This window comes from Urocitellus parryii, unplaced genomic scaffold (assembly GCF_045843805.1).
Source record: "Urocitellus parryii isolate mUroPar1 unplaced genomic scaffold, mUroPar1.hap1 Scaffold_156, whole genome shotgun sequence".
In the NCBI taxonomy this organism is placed as follows: Eukaryota; Metazoa; Chordata; class Mammalia; order Rodentia; family Sciuridae; genus Urocitellus; species Urocitellus parryii.
In genome coordinates this window covers 21,724-28,964 of record NW_027552098.1, presented here as the reverse complement: position 1 = coordinate 28,964, position 7,241 = coordinate 21,724, and positions in this window count along the sequence as shown.

Sequence of the window (7,241 nt, the reverse complement as noted above, 5' to 3'; positions counted from 1 at the left end):
GTTAAGACTGTGATTAGGTCTAGGTTTTAAGTTATGTTAGGGCTACTTAGGACTAGGGCTAATGTTAGAACTAGGATTATGATTAGGGCTAGTGTTAAGTTTAGCATTATGTCTAAATCTAGTGTGCAGATTAGTTTTAGGTTTAGGGTGATGATTAGACGTAGGTTCCGTGTTACCATCAGAGTCAAGTTCACTGAACTGATCAAAGTTACGGATAGATTTGAAATAGGGCTAGGGTTAAGACTACTTGTAGGGTTAGGTTTTGTGTAAGGGTTAGGGTAAGTACTCAAATTAGGGCTAAGTTTAGGAATTGGTGTAAGGTTAGTGTTTGGTTTAGGTTAAGGCTTAGGGTTAGGATTATGGCTTGGTATTGTTTTAAGGCTAGGGTAGGTTTAGAGCTAGTTTTCCAATTAGCGTTAAGTTTAGAGCTAGTGTTAGGGTGAGGTTTTGGCTTAAGGTTAAAGTTTACAACCAGTTTTAGGGCTGGCATGATGGTTAGAATTAGAGTTGGGCCTAGGGATAGGGCTAGGGTTAGGGTTATTTAAAGGATAGGTTTTGAATTAAGGATAGGCCTAGGGTGAGAGTTAGATTTAGTCATAGGGCTAGGGATAGGATTAGGTATAGTATATGGTTTCTTTTAGGGCTAGGATTAGTCCTAAGCTTAGTGTTAGATTTTGGCCTAGAGTTAGGACTAGTGTTAGGGTTATCATTAGGGTTAGGGTAAGGTATGATGTTAAAGCTATATTTTGGTGTAGGGCATGGGATAAAATTAGAGTTAGGGCTCTGGTTAAGGTTAGGATTAGAATTAAGGCTAGGTTTAGGGCTAGAATTAGTGGTAGGAGTTTTGCTAGTTTTAGGGCTAGGATTAGGTCTATGGCTAATGTCAGTTGTAGGGTTATGGTTAGGGCTAGTTTTAGGTTTAGGTTTATGGCCAGGTCTATTGTAAGGGTTATATTGAGGGTTAGTGTCAGGTTTACAGCTAGGGGTATTATTAAGGTCAGAGTCAGGGTTAGGGTATGGGTGAAGCCAAGGTTTAGGGTTAGGGATAAAATTAGCATTATGGTTAGTGTAATGGATATGCTTAGGTTTCAGGTTCAGGTTAGGTTTAGTATAATGGACAAGCGTAGGGTAAGGCATAGGGTTAGAGTTAAGCCTAGGGATAGAATTTGGTTAAATATATGGTTCATGTAATGAATAGGATTAGAGCTACAGTTAGGACTAGAGTTACGGTTAGGTTAGGGCTGTGGTTAGGGTTAGGCGTAGGGTTAGAATTTGCTGAGGGTTATGGTTAGGGTAATGGATAAAACTATATCTAGGTTGAGGGCTAGTGTTATGGTTAGAAATAGGACTATAGTTCGGTTTAGGTTTTGGGTTAGGATAAGGTTTAGTTTTAAGGTTAGGTTTAGGTTAAGTGTTAGGGCTAGGGATAGGGTTATGGCTACGATTAAAACTAGAGTTTGGGCTCGGATTAGGGCTAGGTATTGGGTTAGGTAAGGTCTAGTGTAGGACAATGGCTAATGTAAGATCTAGGGTTATGATTAGAGATAGCATGAGGTCTAGGTCAAAGTCTAGTGTTTAGATAAGGTTTAGGTTTAGGGAGATGATTAGAGATAGGGTTAGTGTTAGGGTCAGAGTCAGGATCAGTGTTACTGATCAGGGTTAGGAATAGGACTCAAATAGGATTAAGGCTAGGTGTAGGGTTAGGTTTTTGTTAGGGTTAGGATAATAATTAGGGATAGGGCTAATGTCAGGTCTAGTGTTACCATTAGGCTAGGGTTAGGTTAGGGCTATGGCTCATTTTTGCTTTAGAACTAGGGCTAGAGTTAGGGCTAGTTTTAGGATTAGAGATAGTGTTAGGGCTAGTGGAAGGAGGAAGATTTAGCTTAGATTTATTGTTATGGTTAGATCTAGGTTTAGGGCTAGGGCCTGCATTAGGGTTAAGGTTAGGGCTAGTGTTAATGTTACAGTAATGGATAGGGTTAGATCTAGAAATAGAACTGGGGTGCGATTAAAGTTATTCTTGGGCTAGGGTTAGGGATAGGTTTAGGGTTAGGGCTAAATTAGGGCTAGAATTAGTGCTTAAATTAGTATTAGGGCTAGGCCTAGGTTTAGGGCTAGGGTTATGGTTAGTGTTAGTGTTAGGGTTGGGGTTAGATTTAGGGAAAGGGGTTTATATCTAGGTTTAGAACTAGGGTTCAGGTTAGAATTTGATTTAGGGCTTGGATTAGGGTTTTGGTTAGGATTAAGGCTAGGTTTAGTGCCAGGATGAGGGTATGTGTTAGTGCTAGGGCTAATATTAGGACTAGGGCTAATGTCAGGTCTAGGTTCAAAGTAAGTGGTAGTTTTATGGTTAGGTTATGGCTAGGTCTAGTGTTAGGGTTAGGTTTAGGGTAAGGGTCAGGTTTAGAGTTAGGTGTTTTATTAGGGTCAGGGTCTGGGTATGGTTTGGTTTAGGTTAAGGTTTTGGGTTAAGGCTTGTATTAGCATTAGGGTTCAGTTTAGGATTTGGGTACGGATCGGTTAAGTTTAGGATTCAAGTTAGGTTTAGAGTAATGGATATGGTTATTATTAGTGAAAAAGTTAGCATTAGGCCTAGGTTTAGCATTTAGTTTAGGGTTATCTTTAGGGTAATGGATAGGGTTAGAGCTAATGGTAGGGCTAGGGTTAAGGTTAAGTTTATGGCTATGGTTAGGGTTAGGCCTAGGGTTAGTATCAGGGTTAGATTTAGGGTTAGTATTAGGGTTTGAGCTAGGGTTAGGTCTAGGGCGAGGGTTAGGGTTAGAGTCATGGCCTGGTTTAGGGTAAGAGTTAATGTTATGATTAGGGAAAGGGTTAGAGTTTGAGCTAGGTTTAGGATTAGGGTGAGGGTTAGGGTTAGGGTTAGGTTTAGTGTAACTGTTAGGGTTACAATTAGGGCTAGGTTTAGAACTAGGATAAGGGCTAGGTTTGTGTGATGTTTATGGCTAGCGTTAGGGCTATGGGTAATGTAGGAGCTCGAGTTATAGTTATGGCTAGTGTTAGGGTTAGGGTTATGGATAAGTCTAGTGTTAGGGTTAGGTTTTGGGTTAGGATAAGGTTTAGAGCTAGAGTTTGTGTTAGGTTAAGCATCAGTGTTTGGGTTACGGTTAGGGCCAGGATTAGGTATAGCATTGGGCCTAGGGATAGGTTTAGTTTTGTCTTCGGTTAATGGTTATTGTTAGTGCTAGTTCAAGGTTTTTATTTAGGGGTAGGGCTAGATTTATGACTCTATTTAGGATTAGGTTTGGTCCAGTTCTAATGTTAATGTCAAGTTTAGTTATAGGTTTACTGGTAGGGGAGGAGTTATGGTCCGGTTTAGGGTTAGGGTCACATTTAGATATAGGATTAGTGTTAGGGTCAGAATAAGGGTCAAGTTTTTGGTTAGTGCTAGAACTAGAATGAGGCTGAGGGTTAGGACTAGTAAAAGAGTTAGGGTTTGGGATAGTCTAAGGATTTTGTTAGGAATAGGGTAGCATTAGGGGGAGAGTTTGGCTTAGGGTAATGGATAGTATTATAGGCAGGGTTAGGATTAGGGATAGGGTTAGAGATAGAGTTAGGGTTAGGGTTAGGGTTACTGTTCAGATTAGGTTTAGGGTTAGGTTTGTGGTTTGAGTTAGTGTTAGGTGCCGCAGCCGGACTGCGGCAGTTAGGGTTAGAGTTAAGGTTAGGGATAGCATTAGTGTTTGGGTTAGGGTTATAGTTAGGTTAAGGATTAGTATTAGGTTTAGGATTATGGTTAGTGTTAGGTTTAGGGTTAGGATTAGTTGAGTGTTAGGGTTACGGTTAGGGTTAGTGTTAGTATTAAGGTTAGGGTAGGAGACAGGGTTAGGTTTAGTGATAGGGTTAGGATTAGCATTAGGTTTAGTGTTAGGATTAGTGTTAGGATTTGAGTTAGGGTTAGGATTTGGGTTAGGCTTAGGGTTATAGTTAAGATTAGGGGTACCCTTAGGGTTAGGGTTAGTATTAGGATTAGGGTTAGCGTTAGTTTTTTTCATAGGGTTAGGTTTAGGCTTAGGTTTCAGGTTAGGGTTAGGGTTAGTGTTAGGTTTAGTGTTCGGTTAGGGTTAGTGTTTGTGTTAGGGTAGGGTTAAGGTTATCATTAGGATTACGGTTAAGGTTAGATTAGAATTAGGGTAAGGATTAGGGTTACGGTTAGGGTTTCCATTAGTTTTAGGTTTAGGTTTAGGTTTAGTTTTAGGGATAGTTATAGGGTTAGGGTTGGGGTTAGGGTTAGTTTTAGGGTTAGGGTAAGGGTTAGTGTTAGGGTTAGGTTTAGGATTAGGTGTAGGTAGGGGTTAGGGTTAGGTTAGGGTTAGGGTTATTGTTTGGTTATACTTTGTGTTAGGGTTAGTGTTAGGTTAAGGGTTGGTGTTAGGGTTAAGGTTAGGGTGTGGGTTAGTGTTAGGGTTACAGTTAAGATTAGGTTTAGGTTTTGTGTTAAAATTAGTGTTAGGGTTAGCATTAGCGTTATGTTTAGGATTAGGTTTACCATTCATGTTAGAGTTAGGGTTAAGTGTAGGTTTACTATTAGGATTAGGGTTAGTGATACAGTTAGGTTTAGGTTTAGGGTTAGGATAACTCTTTGGGTTAGTGTTAGAGTTAGGTTAAGGGTTAGTGTTAGGTTTAGGTTTAGAGTAAGTGTTAGGGTTAGGGCTACGTTTATGGTGAGGTTTAGAGTTAGTGTTAGTGTTAAGGTTAGTGTTAGTAATAGGGTTAGGGTTAGGTTTAGGTTTAGTGTGAGGGTGAGGGTTATGTTTAGGTTTAGGTTCAGTGTTAGGGTATGTGTTAGGTTTAGGATAGTTTTAGGGTTAAAATTAAGATTAGAGTTAGGGTTAGTGTGAGGGTTAGGGTTGGTTTAGGTTTAGGCTTCGTTGTAGGGTTAGGGTTAGTGTTAGGGTTAGGGTTAGGATTAGGATAAGTGTTAGGGTTAGGGTTAGGGTAGTGTTAGTATTAGTGTTAGGTTTAGGTTTAGGTTTAGTGTTAGAGATAGGTTATGAAAAGAGTTAGTGTTAGTGTTAGGGTTAGGATTAGGGTGAGGAGTAGAGTTAGGTTTAGTGTGAGTGTTAGGGTTGTGTTAGGATTAGGGTTAGGTTTAGGGATAGTGTTAGAGTTAGGGTTGGATTCGTGTAAGAGTTAGGGTTAGGGTTACTGTTAGGGTTAGGTTAGTATTAGGGTTAGCGTTAGTGTTAAGGTTAGGATTCAGGTTAGGGATAGCGTTAGGGTTAGGGTTAATTTTAGGGATAGTATTAGAATTAGGGTTAGTGTTAGAGTAAGTGTTATGGTTAGGTTTAGAGTTAGGCTTAGATTTAGTGTTAGGTTTATGGTTAGGGTGTTAGTATTAGGGTTAGGGTTAGTGTTAGTCATAGGGTAATGGGTAGGGTTAGGGTTAGGATTAGGCTTAGATTTTGGCTTAGGGTTAAGTTTAGGAATAGGTTTAGGGTTAGGGTTAGGATTATGGTTTGGGTAAGGGTTAGAATAATTGTTAGTGTTAGGTTTAGGATTAGGGTTTGTGATAGGGTTAGGGAAAGGGTTATGGTAAATTTCAGTTTAGAGTTAGGGTTAGGGTAAGTGTAGTTTTAGTTTTAGGGTTAAGGGTAGGATTAGGGTTACTGTTTTGGTCAGTGTTATGGTTATGGTTATGGTTAATATTAGGTTTAGCCTTAGGGTTATGGTTAGGTTTAGTGATAGGTTTATGGTTGGGGTTAGGGTTAGTGTTAAGGTTAGTGTTTGTGTTATGTAAGGGTTAGGGTGAGGGTTATATTAGGTTTAGGTTTGTCTTTGGATTAGGGTTTGTGTTCAGTTTAGGGATTGGGTTAGGGATAAGGTTACAGTTAGGGTTAGGATTAGTGTTAGGTTACAGTTGGGGTTAGGGTTTGTGTTAGAATAAGGGTTAGGTTTAGGAATACTCTTTGGGTTAGGTTTAGAGACAGGTTTAGAGTTATTGTTAGGTTTAGTGTTAGTGTTAGTGTTACAGTTAGTGTTAGGCTTAGGTTAGTGTTAGGGTTACCGTTAGGTTAAGGATTTGGTTAGTTTTAGGACTAGGGTTAATGTTACTGTTATTTTTAGTGTTAGAGTTAGGGTTAGGGTAAGATAGTTTAGATAGGTTTAGTATTAGTGTTTTGGTTAGGTTTATGTATAGGGTTTGTGGTAGAGTTAGGTTTAGGTTTAGTTAGGATTCGGTTTATGTTTTGGGTTACGGTTAGTTTTGATGTTATTGTTAAGGTTAGGGTTATTGTTAGGGTTAGGTAAGGGTTAGGGTTAGGGTTAGTATTAGTGTTATAGTAGGATTATGGTTAGGTTTAGCATTAGGATTATGGTTAGTGTTAGGTTTCAGGTTAGGGTTATGGTTAGGGTTAGTGTTAGGGTTAGGTTTATGGTCAGGGTTAGGTTTAAGGTAAGGTTTAGAGTTACTGTCAGCGTTAGGGTTAGAGTTTGTGTTGGAGTTAGGTTTAGGGTTAGTTTAAGGTTTAAGTTAGATTTTAGGTTAGGGTTAGTTTTAGGGTTAGAGTTAGTTATTAGTTTAGGTTTAGTGTTAGGGTTATGATTAGAGTTAGGGTTAGTTTTAGAATTAGGGTTAGTGTTATGTTAGTATTAGTCTTAGAGTATATTTATGGTTATGGTTATGGTTATGGTTAGGGTTTGTTTTACGGGTAGGTTCAGGTTAGGGTTAGTGTTAGGGTTAAGGTTAGGGTTAGGTTTAGTGTTAGTGTTAGTGTTAGGGTTAATGTAAGGTTTAGGGATAGGTTTAGGGTTATGATTAGAGTTAGTGACACTGTTAGGGTTAGGGTTAGGGTGAATGTCAGGTTTAGGTTTAAGGTTAGGTTTAAGGTTAGTGTTATGTTTATTGTTAGTCTTATGGTTAGGGTTAGTGTTATGATTAGGATTAGGGTTAGGTTTAGTTTTAGACTTAGGGTTATGTAAGGGTTAGGATTAGGGTTAGAGTTAGTGTTAGGCTTATGGTTAGGTTTGGGCTTAGGGTTCATGTTAGGGATATGGTTAAGGTTAGGTTTACTTAGGGTTATGGTTAGATTTCTGGTTCATGTTAGGGTTAGGGTTAGGATTAGTGTTAGATTTAGGTTTATGTTTAGGGTTAAGCTTATTATTAGTTTTAGAGTTAGGGTTAAGGTTAGCATTAGGGTTAAAATTAGTGTTAGGTTTAGGTTTAGTGTTAGTGTTCGTGTTTGATTAGAGTTAAGGTAAGGTTTAGGGTTAGATTTAGGATT